We start from the raw sequence: 16,571 nt of genomic DNA on the forward strand, positions 1-16,571 counted from the left end.
TGCTTCGGGCTCTGTGCTGACAGCTCAGAGCCTGGAGCCTGCTTCAGATTCTATATCTCCCTCTCTCTCTGCCCCTCCCCCACTCGTACTCTGTCTCTGTCTCTCAAAAATAAATAAAACATGAAAAAGAAAGTATTCAAAGAGGTGGCTGCTAAAATAATTTTTAAAAAACCCTCATAGGTAGGCACTTACTGAATCTTTCAGAAGCAAAACATCTGAACAAACCTCTGGCACAAGAGTTATCTTCCCTTCCCTCTTCCCTTTGAAGAGGCAGCATAGATCAGGCTAATCTACACAGCTCAATCACACTAGCAATGGAAAGGGTATTTCCTTCCTTTACATCTGAATTATTATTTGAAGAAAATGGCTGTTAATTAAAAATGTAGGAAAACTTGCCCAGAGCCCAGGGTGCTCCATCAGCCTATTGTCAAGGGGGCCACCATGGCCCCTGTCCCATGGCTTGGTGGCCAGTGCATGCCCTTCCTGGAAAAGGGAGCTCTTCAAGGCCCTCTGAGCACATGCAGCTTCTCAAGCTGCTCATGGAAGGGAAATGCATGTCTTTCACCCCATTTCTCTTCTCCCAAAGTAGTTTAGGTCCTTCTTACCTGAAACCTGGGTTACTAACATGTGGTACGGGGGTAAGCGCAGAGCAGTGCTTCTCACACTTTAAAGTGCATGTATCTCACCTGAACTTTGTTCAGGAGCTTCTCTTTTTATCTTTTAAAAAAATTTTTTTCTTAATGTTTATTTTTGAGAGAGAGGGAGAGAGAGAACGAGTGTGAGTGGGGAGGTGCAGAGAGAGATGGAGACACAGAATCCGAGGCAGGCTCCAGGCTCCGAGCTGTCAGCACAGAGCCCGATGCGGGGCTCCAACCCATGAACCATGAGATCATGACCTGAGCCAAAGTCGGACGCTTTACCAACTGAGCCACCCAGGCGCCCCACAGGAGCTTCTGAGTGGGTCTGAGGTAGGGCCTGAGAATCTGCATTTCTCACCAGGTCCCAGGTGATGCCCACGTTACTGGTCCCTCCCCGCACCACACTTTGAGTAGCAAGGTCCCAGACTTCAGAGCCAGGCATATTGGGATTTGAATCCCTACTCGGCCACTCTCTGTTTGCAGTACCTTTGGAAAATACTGAATAACCTTTCTGGGGGCAGGGAACGGGGGGGGGGGGGGGGCGGTGGTGAGAGTGGGGGTTTCTGTTTATAATAGTAATGTGAAAAGGGACAAAATATTTCACCTCTCTGAGCCTGGTCTCTTTTGTAATCAGAAAACAACAACCCCACCTCAAGTGGGTCGTGGATATTAAAAACTCTCACCCATACTTTCTCCTCCCCTTACAGTCCTGAAGATGGCCCCTCCTGGTCCCTTCAGTGCACCTGGCCTCAGCTTCCTCTTGAGATGGCTCTCACCTGGGACGCTAGGTTCCAACAGGTGCTGCTGCCCCACTCTCATCTGGATCCCTCGTGAACATCGGAAACTAGCTACCTTTTTGTGCCACAAGGCTCTTTGGTTTGGGGAACAGCCCCCACCTCCACCTCCCGGTTTTCCTTCAGCTCCTCTGGCCAGCCCTCCTCCTTTGGAGATTCTTCTTCCTCTCCCTGTCTAAGTATCTGGGGCTTTCTTAGGCTCTTGCTTTTTGTCAGATTCTTCTACACACGCTTCCTTGACCATCTGGCACTGGGATTCTCCAAATGTTGGCAATTCCCAAGTCTACATCAACAACATGGAACACTCCTCTAAGCTCCAGGCCCAGAGAGCCACCAGCTCTGTGTCCTCGAGATACCCCCAACTTCACATGACCGAACAGAACTTGCCTCTTGTGTACCCATATTCAGTCCCTGGACCTGCCATCCACCCACCTTAGCTATTTGAGGGGCTGTGGCATTTACCCTACACCCGGCCTGTATCATTACTTCTTCAATTCACATATGGAAGTATTATCTCCCTAACAGTTATGTAGTAAGACTCCCTAATGGCCTCAGAGCACTTATACTATACCCATACTTCTAATTTAAGTCACCAATAAGTTATTTCAGAAACCAGCGTGTGAATTACACTTTGCTACACACGCATAGAAAACTGCATCCGCTAATAGCTCTTGGCTTTTTGAATGTTTCTACCTAGGAAGAAAAGTACTAGGTTCTGTTAAGTTTGTAGGTCACAAATAAAATCTCAGAATTAAAAAAAAAAAAAAAGCGGGGGGGAGGTGAGGGATCCTTGTTTTCCTAGGACTTGAGGAATAAACACTCACATTTTGGCTGGCGGCATTATCAGTATAGTCCTGGTATCACGGGTGAGCAGTACTCACTGTATTGCACAATAACATGTCTGTTTATACACCTGGCTCCTCTCCCTGACTATATATGAGGTAGACAGCAGGTTACAGCCCCAGAAGTCCAGGGCTATGCTCAACGTATTAGAGTTGCCTGAGTAGATGGACGAGTAGACAAAAACTGGCCTACTGATGTTTAAGTAGGTCTTTCCACCTCAAGTCCTAAAAATGGGCTGGAGAGATTAGACCGGGCCTCACACTTCAAGCAGCTCTCAGATGAGATCATCTAATCCAACCCAGAACCCAGTGTTCCTCTTCATGTCCGACCATGATCTCTCCTTACACAAAGCAAACACAGGCTCTGTCTTCTCCGTAAATCCGGGGGCTAGAGAGTACACGGATCATGGGATACTTGTCTAGCTCCCTCATTAAGAGGCTCCTGAGTGCCAATTCCACACACTGCAGCAACATCACGGCTATTGCTCTGTCTTGAGCAGCCCCATGAGGTATGGGCTTGAACTTCATCAGGATGCTCACTCCGGCTCTGGTGGGGTCAGCTGGTGGCCCCCAGGAAGCTCCCAGGCAGCATGCTACAAATGTACAGGTGGGCCCTTTCCCAACACCTGAGCTAAGTCAGTCTGTTTTGTCATTTCCAAACCTTCCACATCACAGACTTGCTAAAACTTTTCCTTTGAAAGCTATTCTGTATTAGAAGCCTCCACCTGGCTGAAGCCAGGGGCCAGGAATGGGTCCTTGCTGCTCCAGTGGTGTTTTCTGGCAAGATATGCTTCTATGATGGGTCTCTGAGGCCACTCCAGGCCACCTGCAAAGCCTGTCTTTCAAATGTCCCCAGGGAGGCTCCTTCCAGCCTCCTGAATTATCACCCCTGCCAGGAGCTGTCAGATGCCTTCTCTGACAAAGGCTGGAGTCTCAACTTCTGCAGTCAGGGCCCTGCGGTGTATGGCAGAACCCGGCCCCCACCCACCCCGCAGGAAGTTACAGTTCCAAGGCAAAGTGCCTTCCTCCCTCAACTGAAGGCAAAGCAGACGCAGGGTGGTGGGGGTGATCCCTGATTGTGATTTCCTTCCTCTCTGACCTTCCTTGTACCTGAAGCACGCTCAGAGGGCAGTGCCACTGACCTGCAGCTGGGGAGGCATGGACCATGGGGCCTTCATCTGTCACTGACAAGCCTCGTGGCTTCAGGCAGAACAAGTACCCCGCATCTCATCTATCACGCAGGATAACACCTTCCCTGCCTGACTTTCAGAGTGTTGCAAGAATCCAGTGAGATTAGGAGTGCGTTTGGGAAACGCTTGCTTTCATCCTGGCGTTTTCCTTATTGCTATGACCAATACGCCCCACTAGTGAGAAGCCACTCTCGGGGTTCTTCCTTAAATTCAGTTACCAACAGGTTTAGGCAATATTCTCCTGGCTCCCTAGCAAACTAAACATTCCCTATTTTTCTCTAGTTTCTTTGTAAATGCGCCTGCCTGTGACTGCTGCACCACACTGCCTCCAGTCCTTGAAGCCAGATACCATGAGCGGACCAGATTCCCAAAGTCTCAGAAGATGCACAGAGGCTCTGAGTGGTCATCTGATCAATCCATCCCCTGCCTTCGGGTAGGGCTTACAAAGAATACTCCTTAAAATCAATTTCTCATCTGGTCTCCAGGGTTTAGGGGAAATGAAACCACATACAGCCCAGGAGCATGGCCTTGCCGGAAATGGAGTCACAGCTGCTGCCAGTCACATTTGGGATTTGGTGACCCGTTATCCCAAGGGACCACCACGCTCTGCATGCATAATGCAGCACTTCTGAGCCGGCAGCACACTCATCACCTAGCCCTCTGCAGGCCCGGTCTACTCTGAGGCCTGTTTCCTCAGTGATTCGTTGTTTTTCTTTTTCCTTTTTTTTTTTTTTTTCCTGAGAAATGTTGGGGAGGGGGGTTGAGAAATGTAGCAGTGGGGCTGGGGAAGGTGCTTATAGCAAAAAAGACACAGCTTTTTTGTTGTCGTTTTAAAGAACGCATCTCTCTTCGTAATGTTGGTTGATAAGCGTTTCCTCTGGATTCCAGTCAGAAGAAATTTGTAAGGAAAACCCGTTTAGGCTGACAACGCCAAAGGTCCATATCTCTTGGGTAAAGGCAGAACACCCAGGCCTTTGCTTAGGTTTGAGCAACAGTGCACTGCTATGGGCCGCCTACAGCAATCGGCACAGCTAATGTGGAAACCAGTGACCCTCTCTGTGATCAGCATCACCTCCTGCCTTATTTTCCATGCCTCTTGCACATGTCCAGGACTCTGGACAAGCTCCCCTAAGCACATACGCGCCATGCGCCTCCATGCTGCATATTCTGCTGCTGTGCTGTGGAATCCGGTATGCGTCCCTGCTCCCTGTCCACGCCTGCAGCTCCAACCCCCGCCCCCACCCCTCGCCTTGCACCCTTCCTTCCCCTCCGCCACTGCTCCACCCTCCTCTGATAAGTGGGAAGGAAAAGAAGGATGGAACTAGGAGTGTTCAGGGAAGGCCTGCTATGTGCAAGCCACCATGCTAGGCTCTTCAACGTGCACCATTTCACTTTGAGCTCGTAGCCACCTAAGAAGTCAAGGCGCCCAGATACCAACAAGCCACCCAAGTCCCCGAGCTCATGAGTGGAAGAATTACGACCTGCTCCACAGCTTGCCTCTGGGGGAAGCGCTCCCAGTCTCCTTTCCACAGCACAGCTGGAACCCTGATGCAGTGCTGGATAATGGGTGCAGGATTGTCTTCCCTCCAGATGGCAAATCCTTTTGGGGCAGGATCCCTGTTTGAGGACTCTCTAGATTCCCCGCCATCACCTTCTTTCATTTCCCAGTTACCCCACCTGGAAACGGTGCGTGCAGCTGTAGGGACTCCAGAACTGGGTCCCAGTGGCAGTGGCCTTCAGAGCCCATTTTATGGTGAGGCTCTCCTTGTGCTTGGTGACTTGTTTTTCTTTTTTCTTTTCTTTTTTTGTTTTTACACAGCAACTTAGCTACTTTCCTGGAATCATTAACTACAAAAGGAGCTTAGAAGGGATTGTTCTCAGGTGTCCTGTTTTGCTATAAGTACTCTGTAGGGTGAGTTTCAGGGCCCTCCTCACAGGTTCCAGGGCACTCAGCTGGGGGCGAGAGTACCGGAAGGGGCGCTCACAGACAGGCCGCTCTGTCACTTCCACCTTGCACAGACGCACAAGTGTGATTCCAGCTCTATTTGAGGGAGAAGGCAGTAGACCGTCTCCATGGCAACTGGAAGCAGCCTGTGAAATAGGAGCCTAAAGAAGGTTTGGGGCAAATTCAGTTGTGGCTGGCCACGTGTCCATCCCACCTTGTCACGGCCAGGGGCTTGATATGCCTGCCTGAAGGCAAAAGAAAGGTGTGGTGACCTGGAGGAACCGTTCCAGAAAGGAGTCCAACATGCACCACACAAATGACCCCCTGCTTGGCTTTGCTAAATGCTTTCCTGAGGGATGTCAACCAAGCCAGGAAAACCAGGCAAAGCGTGTGTGCATGCACGCGAGTTTGAGAGAAAGTGAAAGAGAACTGAGTAACTTAAAACACGCTTTCTAGCTTATATACTCTATGGCTTGGTTTTTGCTGGTGTTGTTCGCTTTATTTGTTTTTTTTAAAAAACACTTTTTTAAACTTCAGAGCATTCTCGGCTATGCACTTAAGTAACAATGTGGCCACTGTCATTTCAGGAGGAGTCCTAACACCCAGCTGCAGGCAGGCCACACTATGAGTGTCGTCTCTGATATGGCATCACGAGGCCTGGGCTGGGGCGAATTACGACCCAGGGGATCAGCAACTGGTTCAACTAATTCCACTCCCTATGAATATGCACCCACATCCCAGTTCTGCCTCTCAGCACCCTGTGATCCTGGCAAGCTCATAAACCAATCTGAGCCTCAGTTTCCTGAAGATGATAATCTTTTATCTCATAATGGCCGTTTGAGTATCAAATAAGATAATGGTGATGAAAGTGCTTTGTAAAACAGAATATAATCCACAAATGGAAAAGAGCGCTATTATCGTATTATTAATAAATGCAGGATTTAATGCAAAGAGGTCGCATTACTAATCACGTTATTTTAGTCAAACGGCTTACTGCTTTTCCTGCCTAACCTTTTTCAGAGTTCAAAGAGACAGTGAAAGACAGAAGCCTGCATGGCTGGCCGGCTGGCTTCAAGGTCAAAACTCAGTCATGCATTTTTCTGTGGCACAAAATGTGGCCAATCGATTGGACACAGAAATCAGAGCGCTAAGTAGAAAGCTGCCTGAACAGATGACTGTGGGGCTCAGAGGAAGGAGCAGGAGGTACCAATCTGCCAGCTGCACAGCCAGCCTGCTCCCCTCTCTCTAGGGCTGCACCCACCCTGGAGGATAACCCTTCCCTCTCGGGGAGAGCAGAGCAATGTGCTCTCAGAGAGGTCCTCCACTTTGCCCCAGTGGGACCTCATTAGCCTGAGTGTTGTTCCCATCCGGCTGGTGTTGAGAAACCTGTGAGCCTGAGGAGGAAAATAAAAGCCATGCACAAGGGAAACAGAAGCGGAGCACACCGATGGGAAAAGACATCCGGCCCATGCCCATGCGCCCTCTACACCCTCACCACTGGGCCAGGTCCGTGAACAGCGCATGGGCAAGACTGGGAGTTGGGGAGAAATGCAGAACCTGCGGCTGTACTTGGACCCACTGACTCAGAACCTGCATTGCAGTGCGATGCCCGGGCTTCCCTGGTGCAATTCAAGTCTGAGAAGCACTGCTCTTGTACCCAAGGGGTAGGAGACGGGGTGAGCACTCCTTGGGGGGTGTTTGGTAAGCTTCACCCACCTGCCTTGATCCTGATGAGTTCTGGCAGCCCCTGCCTCCTGATCACTTGGTACAGAGAAGGACCACCATCCGGGTGTGTCACTTTTCAGCAAGAAGCCCATAGGCCAAATCGGCTTTCTCCTCCTCTCTACTCGGGGACAACCGGTGACCTCAGCCTCTTCAGTGCTGTGGGAAATTCGCCTTTCCAGTTCACTAGGCCTCTGTCCAAAGAACTTGAGAGGCTGGAGTGGTCACTTCCAATCACACTTCCTTAGCACTTGGGAGCAGGCTGCACTCTGGGCCTTTAAACCCAGACCGCGGGGTCAGTCCCCTCTTCAGGCTGTGCAGCGCCTGGCCTGCAGCGCCGTCCCCTCCCCCACCTCCTCGGCACTTACTTTCTCCAGGCGCTGAGGACTGACCTAGTCATCTGTTAGTTTGTCTTCATTCCGTGCCCGGGAAGCGGGCCCCTATAGTGGATGATGAGACTGGGAAACTGAAGGAAAGTGGAGGGGCTCAGATGCAATTCCTTCCCCTCTGAAAGTGGTATGGTCAACGGCTCTGGCTTCTTGGTTTCCACCCTGCCCATCCACTAACCAGCCATGGGCACTCTGTCAAGGTCTCCAAAGTCCCCTTGTGTTTTCCCCTTTTCCAAAATGGGGAGAAAGTCCCTCTGCACCTTAGAGATTTGTAGAAGATGAAACAGAACTACAGGAAGTGAACACTGGGATGAACAGATCATTCTGGACATGTTTTATTCATTAATATAGGCGGCAGGCACAGCTCTCAGCACCTTACGCATGCTGACCCTATCAGCACAACAGGGTCCGGTTTAGGATAAGGCCCGGAGACCCAGAGTCAAGGAGTTTGCTCATGGTCACTCCTGTGGAAAGTGACAGAGAAGTGCTGTGATTCCAGCTGGAGCTCCAGGTTGGAGTCCCACAGGGGCTCAGAGAGGAGGCCTGCCTTGACGGCCTTGACCGTTGTCTAGACTGGCTCTTGGGCTGGGGGAAAACACAAGATGCGTGACAGGGGTCAGCCACACCCACCTCACCGGTCTCCATCAGGAAGCCCTCAGAGAAATGTGCTCCATCCTTGGCTACCACCTGGTCAGGGACAAATCCAGTCGAGTCTAGTTTTTTCCTAATTGCACAGGAGAGTGACCCCCAGAAGCTCTTCAGAAAACACAGTATGGCCTCAAAGACGTTCTTGACCTCTGAACCCAAATACAATCTGGTGCATTCAAATGTTTCCTCAGTATCTAATTGGTCTTGCCTCTGACTCCTGAAAGTTGCTCAACAGGGGGTTGATTTACTTCTCCCTTTGCCAACTGCCAATCCACTGAAAACCCTGTTACTCCCAGTCTGATTCTCTGTGATATGTAAGCCTGGACTTTCTTCTCTCTCGGGCTTACTCCTCCACTGCTGATCCAATCACTTCTACAGTCCATCATTTAACCTTGAGCAATTTAACGTAGGATGACCCCTGGACTCCTTTCCTCTATCTCTTACCACACTTACCCCTCCCCTGGCTTGTTCTGGAGCTGACCAAGGAGGCCTCCCCGCATGGTGTCTGTGGAGGGCCATGAGAGATTCCCCCTCTCTGCCCCTTGCACTCCACCGGGGCCCCCCACCAGGTTCTCTGGATCTGGACTGACCAGCAGAATCCAGTGCAGCCCGCAGGGAGTACAATAGGCAGACACCTTGCAAACCCCTTCCCCAGCCAAGGGTGGGACAGTCTCCAACAAGAGTTTCAGTCAGTGCTGGCCTGGGGCCTCTCCACAGAGCTTGCACGCTCAGCCAGGTATCTTGGAAGCTGCTGGAATACTGACACCCAGGGAGACCGGCAGTAACACAGCATGGCCTTTGCTCCTGCTGCCCCTTAATCAGGGGACATGTCGGGGAGCACATCACCCTGTCAAGACAGAGACAGCCACCCGCCTACTTCCCAGCGATAAGATCGAGGGATGACCCCAAGATCCACACCAGCCAGGCCTGTGTTCAGAACCAGGTGAAAGACAATCAGGGAAAGCACGCACCCTGCACCCTCCTCCCTCCTTCCCACCTGGCTTAAACCAAGCCGTGCATAGCCCCACAGGTAGAAAGGCCTCACCTTGTTTAATTGTGGGAGTTTGGGCTTTGTTTTAGTAAACGCACGCTTTTCAATCTTCAGAGTCTCTCAGAGCAATTTTGCAGCTGGTGAGCTATAGGGGTTTAATTAGCCTAATTACCTTCAACTTCCTGCCTCCAGAAACCTGTTCTGTAAACATTGGCAGTGACCTGGCCCTGTGGTCTCGGCCCAGGCAGAGCTGCCTGTACCCTGTGCAAGCCGGGCTAGACTCTCAGACCCAGCATCGCCGCACCTAGCAGCGGCCCCGGTGGGCAGGAGATGCCCGACAGTCCAGGGGCCAAGACTCTTCGACTGCCCATGGCCCAGCTAATTAGGAAAATCCATATGAGATTCCAACGTACGACCAGAAAGCACGTCACGCTCCAGACCTGGGGACATGCAGGTGGGAGGAGGTGGGAGGAGGTGGGAGGAGGTGGGAGGAGGTGGGAGGAGGTGGGAGGAGGTGGGAGGAGGTGGGAGGAGGTGGGAGGAGGTGGGAGGAGGAGGAAGGCCGGAGCGCTTCACTGAAGGCAGCCCTCCTCCCAGCTTCCCCTGCCCATGCACATTCGCACACAGACACACACACACGCACATCATGCTATGCACAAACTGCCCTCCTCCCACTGAGACTCTCAGAATAAAGGTCTTAAAGAAAACGGCTTCCCAGTATAGGCGCCATGTCTCACCCAGTTTGGGGTCCTGAGAACAGAGCTGGGGAAGCGGTTAAGGGAAGGATGTGTGCTTCTGGACTGCAAGGAACAAGAGCCAGTCCCCATGAGCCCTTCAGTACACAGCCTGCCTTCACATCACAGTTGAGGGGCTTTGCCCCCGGCTTCCACCCTCCTGCCGGGCTCCTGTTCACCTCAGTACCTGCAGAGGCTTCAGCTGGGGCTGTGGCCGGCCCCTCTGTCCTTTAGGAAGAGCCCACAGGGCCATGATACAGGGCTCAATGCAAACACTGCTCTGCCAGGCTTTCAGGAAAGCACAAAGGGCTCCGACGTGTGGAAGCTGTGTTTTACTAGACTGCAGGATATCTTTAGCTGATTATAAAGTCATGGTCTACTATGGCCCATCAACAACCAATTTGGCCCCGGTAAAATGGATTCCAATTCCCTTAGTACTAGTCTCCTAGAAGTCAGCTCGTCAATATACATCATGTTTAGAAGCTGGATATTGATTGTGGAACCTAATGGACTCATTATTTAGGATTCAGCTTGACCTCTGGAATAAATTTTTTTGGAGCTCCCCTCTATTTCCACTACCAAATTCCAAAACGGGTGGTGGTGTGGGGCAGCAGGAATTTTGAAGAGCAAGCAAAGAGTTTCCTGGGCCTTGACCATAAATAAAGAATGCTCATAATCCAGGGGTTTCCCCCAAGCCCATGTGAAGTGGCCTGTACCACTGCCTGCCCCCAGATTCACTGAATTAACAAGGAGCTGCCGTTGCCATAGGATACGGCAAGCACCAGTGGTGTGATTAACATTGGTGGCACCCATGTGTCACAATGCCCGCAGAGGCGACTTGGAGTCCCTACCAGTGTCTTTATAATGATCAGCAGAAGCTCCGTGCCCTGACCCTCATATATGCCCCCACAGCCCAGTTCCCCAGTGTCCCCCAACTCCTCACTCAGGGCCACCAACATCCATCCACTGCACAGGAGCTGCTTCCAACCTCCTCCTAAGTCCCTGCTGTCAGGAGCACGTCCCATGCATGGCTGGGGAAAGGTGGGCTCCTGGGGCAGAGAGCAGGTGGGGGGAGGGGGTCATCAGGAAGAGGAGGGTAGCTGTGGTGGGCAGTCCAGCCACCCAGCAGATCCTGGGAAGACCTTTCCAACAAAGAGATTGGTTTGATTCTTTCTCCTCCTGATGATATCCCTGAGCAGAGACCACTGATAAGGCCTGACCTTTTAGTAACAACCATCCCATCACTAAACACGGAAAGGAGATATTCCACTTCCCAGCAGGGAAAGGGACACCAGAGTCTGTGTATCCCAACCGAGGATAGCTCTCCCCGGCCAACCTTCATTTACAGTTCTTTTGGTTTCAAGACTTCTAGGTTCAGACACAACTGGCTTCTTCCTACAAAATTATAGGATTTTACATTTTCGGATCTGTGCTTTTGGGGGTAAATTTTGGATCTGACATTTGTTTGTAAAAGTGTGTGAGCCAAGTAAAGGTTATGACCTCTCACATACAAACTCTCCCACGCCCAGGAGAACGGGGCGAGCGCAGGGAGGGGGCCTGAGGCTGTAGTCACACATCTCCTAAGAGGGAGGGCCTAGGCTCTCAGGAACTGGAAATACATCCACGTTACCTTGCCTTTACACTGTAAGTCACTTTCTGGTCCTAGCGTGGCTAGGCTCCCCGAGCATCTTGGGCAAGTGGGTCAGATTTAGAAAATAAAAATACCAGATGCCTTGTTAAATTTCAATTTCAGATAACAATGAATAATTTTTGTGTGCAATTATGTCCCATGCAGTATTTTGGGACATAGTTATACTGAAAAATTATGCAGAGTTGATCTGAAATTCACATGTAGCTGGGCATCCTGTATTTTATCTGGCAAGTCCCCAGTGCCAGCTAACCTTCAAGGCTCTGTCGCTACAGTGAGGCTATGGTGTGGATACGAAATCCTTCCCCGTATTTTAACAGAAGCAAGGGCATAACAGTAACAAAAACAATTATTTTGTAAAGGCTATGTTATGTGTGTATTCATATCCTGGGGAATAACTTCTGAACTAAGATGGTATTTCACTCCAGGCTGGGCATCCTTGCAGGACCACTTATTTGCTGGTTTCTTTAAATGAAGTCCCTCTAAATTCCTTCCAATCAATCCCCTTGGGCTTTCAAGACCACTGAAAACATGACTTTATTGCTAGTGACTTGCACTGAAAAAAACACACGGAAGTAAAATCATTTAGGTTAGCATTTCCCCAACTCGATTATACTCTTTGGAGCTCTATTCCTGCAGGAACCTCCTGGAGAAAAGACATGGTTCTGTGGTCAAATAAGCAGGAAACTGCATGTTATATATGCCCATCTGGGAAAGTCACTGTGAATGTCAGCCTATAAAAGGCCTGAGGAGTCTTGCAGCAAGAAAACTCTTGCTTATTCTAGCACTATCCAAACTTACGTGACCACAGAGCCCACTGGCCTCCAATTCCCCCATTTAATACCTACAAACCCTACAGATAACACGTTGGATATTAGAAACAGATGAATATTTGAGTTAACTAACAACTAACCCTTGAGTTAGTATTTCTATTCCTTACTTCGGTCTGGGGTTCTTCTGGGTTCTTCCAGTCTTTTCCTAGCCTCGCTTCCAGACCTGTTCAGTCATGGCCCTTTGTCGAGGCCTTCCCCAAGCTCCACATGCTCCAAGAAGGCTCCCTAACCTCACACCTCTCCAGCCCACAGTGACCACCTCCTTGATTACCTGATCTTATTCAATCAGCACCTACTGTCAGCACAAATCGCTTGCCTTGAGGACATTGATCCAAATATCCTGATTTTTTAGCTATTATTTCCTGATTCTTTCATTTCTATATATTTTGGTTCTCCAAAGAGACTTGAAGCTACTTGGGAGCAAGAGTCTTCCTGCTTAACTACAGCCACTTAGTGCAAGATGGATTGGGCATCCAGCAGGCCTTAGCAAATGCTTGTTGACAGAATTATGTCTATTCATGCACCCATATTCTAACTGTTGCAAATTTCAGGGGCAAGAAACGGACGGTTTCCCTAGAAGAGCTATGAACTGGCTTCTCTCATGTGCCATGAACCATCAAAGATCAATCTCAGCGTTGTTTCCTGAGCCACACGTGGTCACATCAGTCACTACTCCCCTGGCAGAAGCCCCAACTCTGACCCAAATTCCTGGGGGTGAGAAAGACTTGATTTTCTTCAAGCTGGAGTGACTTCTCAGTTAAGTTCATAAGTCAAAATTCCCAACAATTATGGGACCCACAGCCCCGTGCTTCTTTCCTGGGAAATACCACTGCAGTATCCTAAGGCAAAGGCAGCCATGTGTTCTTATAAAAAAAGAACCATTTGCAAAATGACTGATCTCAAACTCTGAAGTCACTGTACTCTTTTATAATGTGCCTGGCTGAACTTCAGGGTTTTACAGACATTGTGTTGTGAGCTCCATCACAAATCGAGGCCTGTGCGGTGCAAACTTCTAACAATTCAACTGCATTCCCATGGTCCTCAGGGGGCCCTCATCTTCTGCCCTGAGACTCTGACTTAAAAAGACAAATCTGGGCAAAAACAGGGGAGTCTCTAAAATACATAATGGGAAATCTAAATACCTTGTACAAATCAACTGTGCGCTCACTTCATTGTCCCAGAAGCTGTTTTCTTTCCATTGTAAGTTGTTAAAAAAAAAACCTTAAAACTCCACAAAGCTTTAAATAAATAGCCTTGGTTTCTAGGGTAAAAAATAGACTGATCTCCTCCTGAATGATAATGTGATAAAAATATCAGTAATAACTGATTTTTGTAAATCAATTGTTTTCTAAAAGGCATAATAGTCTTCCCAAGAAGGCTTCCACTGCATTTAAATCCTGAAAGTGTTAAATGAACAATATGTGAACCAGTTAATATCATTGCCTGGGTGAAAACATTACTAGGTCTGAACATTTGGAATTCAGCAAGAAATATTTTAATATTCTAAGCCACTAATGCTTTGCTTGTCCCCATCTCGATCCTCAAGGTGTCAATCAGGAATACTTGGAATGTTGTTTGCAACACAGTTCAAATAAGCTTTGGATTCTGCATCAATTTCTGTATCTCAGAAATACCAATATGATTTCAGGTAAAATGAAGTTCAAATATATTCGGTAGGTTCTGGTGGATCAGACTGTTTTGTATCATTCAGGACTTTGCCCAAATGCTGACCCTTCAGAGTCCTTCCCAGGCTTCCCCAGCTAAAGCACCCCCAGCCCATGCACACGCAGGACGTGGTTCTAGACCACATCAACTACCTGATTTTATCTTTCTCAAAGTCCTTACGGTACCCACACAGCCCTTCTTGTCTGTTAAATGTTTATTGCCCACCTCCCATCAGTAGAAAATAATCTGAAAGATCTTGCAGTCAAGTCCTCTGCCTGGTCCAATGCTGTCCCCAGTGCCTAGGCCTAGCAGCATCAATTTGTAAACCACTTGCATTAAAAAATGTTTAACTTCATTGTGACAAAATGTATATTAGTGTGTATTAATTTAATCATCTTTAAGTGTACAGTTCAGAAGCATTAAGGACGTTCACTTTATTGTGCAAAGCATCACCACTCTCTATCTCCAGAACCCTCTCATCTTCCCAGACTGAATCTGCACCCATTAAACACTGATTCTCCATTCCCCCCTCCCCCCTGGCAACCACCATTCTACTTTACGTCTCTATGAATGTGACCACTCTAGGTACCTCATTTAAGTGAAATGATACAAGATCTGTCCCTTTGTGTCTGGCTTATTTCACTTTGCATGATGCCCTCAAGCTTCATCCTCACTGTAGTCTGTACCAGAATTTCCTTCCTTTAGAGGCTGAAGAGAATCCCATCGTAGACATATACCACACCTTGTCAATTCATTCATCTGTCAACGGACAATTGAATTGTTTCCACCTTTTGGCTATTGTGAATAATGCTGCTCTCAACAGCAGTGTACAGAGATCTGCTCAGTCCCCTGCTTTCAATTCCCTGGGGTGTCCATTTGACGGCAGAACTGCTGAATCTTATGGCAGGTTCTAGGTTTAACTTTCGGAGGAAATGTCATGCTGTTTTCCACCTGTTTCCAACTTCTCCTCATCAACACTTGTTGTTTTCCGGGTCTGTTTTTGTTTTTCGCATTTTGGGTTGTCAATTGCCTTTTACTTGCACCAACAGTTTCTCCTTATGTCTGCTGTTGATTAATGGATCTAATGAGAACAACCTTTGCATGTGACTTGGCGTACCACCTAATGCATACATAGGCAGCAGTCACAAGCCGCTAAACAAAAATAATTTAACTTCCACAGCTCAGCCTGAGCTAATTAGCACAGGATTACTTCTGAATACTTAGACTCACCTTACACTATACCTGTCAGCAAGTCCAAGTAAAGAGAACCACCTGCTGGGTAGCTTTCTCCCCATACTAGTATCAAACAGCCCCGATGAACAGCAAGCGGGACCTCAGGCAGGAGCTGGTCTGTTCAGCACTAACTTCAGGCCTGTCCCTTCTGGACAAGCATGAAGGGGCCTCTGGAAATGGTGTGGCATGGGCCATCAAGACTTGGAGGGAAAAAGGAGTGGAGATTACGGCCATCTGAACACAACTACCTGGCTTTATCTTTGCCCAACACTCTGAGAGCCTATAAACATCAGCAGGAAAAAAGTTTAATTTCTAGACATAAAATGTTCAGAGCTATGTGACCTCTGAGAGAATATGGCCATCTGAGAAAACTATTTCCTGCAACTCAAATCTAGGCTTTGGGGGTGAGGCTGCCTGCGAAGGCTCAGTCTTCCACTCGAAATGACTGTGTATCAGTCTTTCCTGCTGGAGAGAAAAGGCTGTGGCCTACCTACACACGTTGCCATATCCCTTGGCAGAGGCCCTGACACCCATCTGGGAATAAATACATATTTCCTGAAGCAATAAATGTATGGATGACAAGTCTAAGAAAACTGGGGGCTTTCTGGTTCCAAAGGTGAGAGAATGTTGCCTTCCTGGTACTTTCTACCCCAACTGTTGCCTTTCTCAAGAACTAGGCCTCAGTGTCCCAAAAGACCCAAGATAACATGGTCCTTCACAGAAATCCCTGTAACTGTCACAGCCTCACGTGAGTTTATGGTCAAGACAGGCCTCCTCTATTCCTGCGTTGCCTCTATTCCTGAGCCAGCCCTCAGGAATACTAATCTGGTTAGAATAGTTTTCAATCCCCAGTCCGTTTTTATGCCCCACTCCTGTGTCTCCCACAGCAGTACCTCTTTCCAACAATAACAACAGTTGTGGCGATAATGACAGAAACAACCAGCTTCCTTTATTGCTTTATGGTTTACATAGGGCCTTCAACTGCATTAGTTTATTTGACTTACGGTATAACCTGACAGGAAAACCAAAGGGAAACTGGATTTACCAAAGGTATGTGAGGAATATATGGTAGAACCAAGTTTCTAGATTCCAAACACTCACTCCTCTTTCTTGTTAGTGGCTTCCTATTCCTTAAATACTACCCAAGCACATACTAATCTCAAGACCAAAACTCTCATTCTTTAGGAATGTCTTCAATAACCCACTGAGAGGAAAGATGGCTCCCAGTGAAGAGATCCTAACCATACTAATGACTGAGAATGATCTCACATGTTCATGGTTGTTTTAAAATCTGTCCAC

The 16,571-nt window shown here is 48.6% G+C and overlaps 1 protein-coding gene across 3 annotated transcripts in view; it reads right to left on the reverse strand.

Moving 5' to 3' along the window:
- PRKCE (protein kinase C epsilon) overlaps positions 1-16,571 on the reverse strand; it is a 502,434-nt gene that overhangs the window by 252,827 nt on the left and 233,036 nt on the right. The window lies entirely within an intron of this gene.

This window comes from Neofelis nebulosa, chromosome 9, assembly GCF_028018385.1.
Source record: "Neofelis nebulosa isolate mNeoNeb1 chromosome 9, mNeoNeb1.pri, whole genome shotgun sequence".
Lineage (NCBI taxonomy): Eukaryota > Metazoa > Chordata > Mammalia > Carnivora > Felidae > Neofelis > Neofelis nebulosa.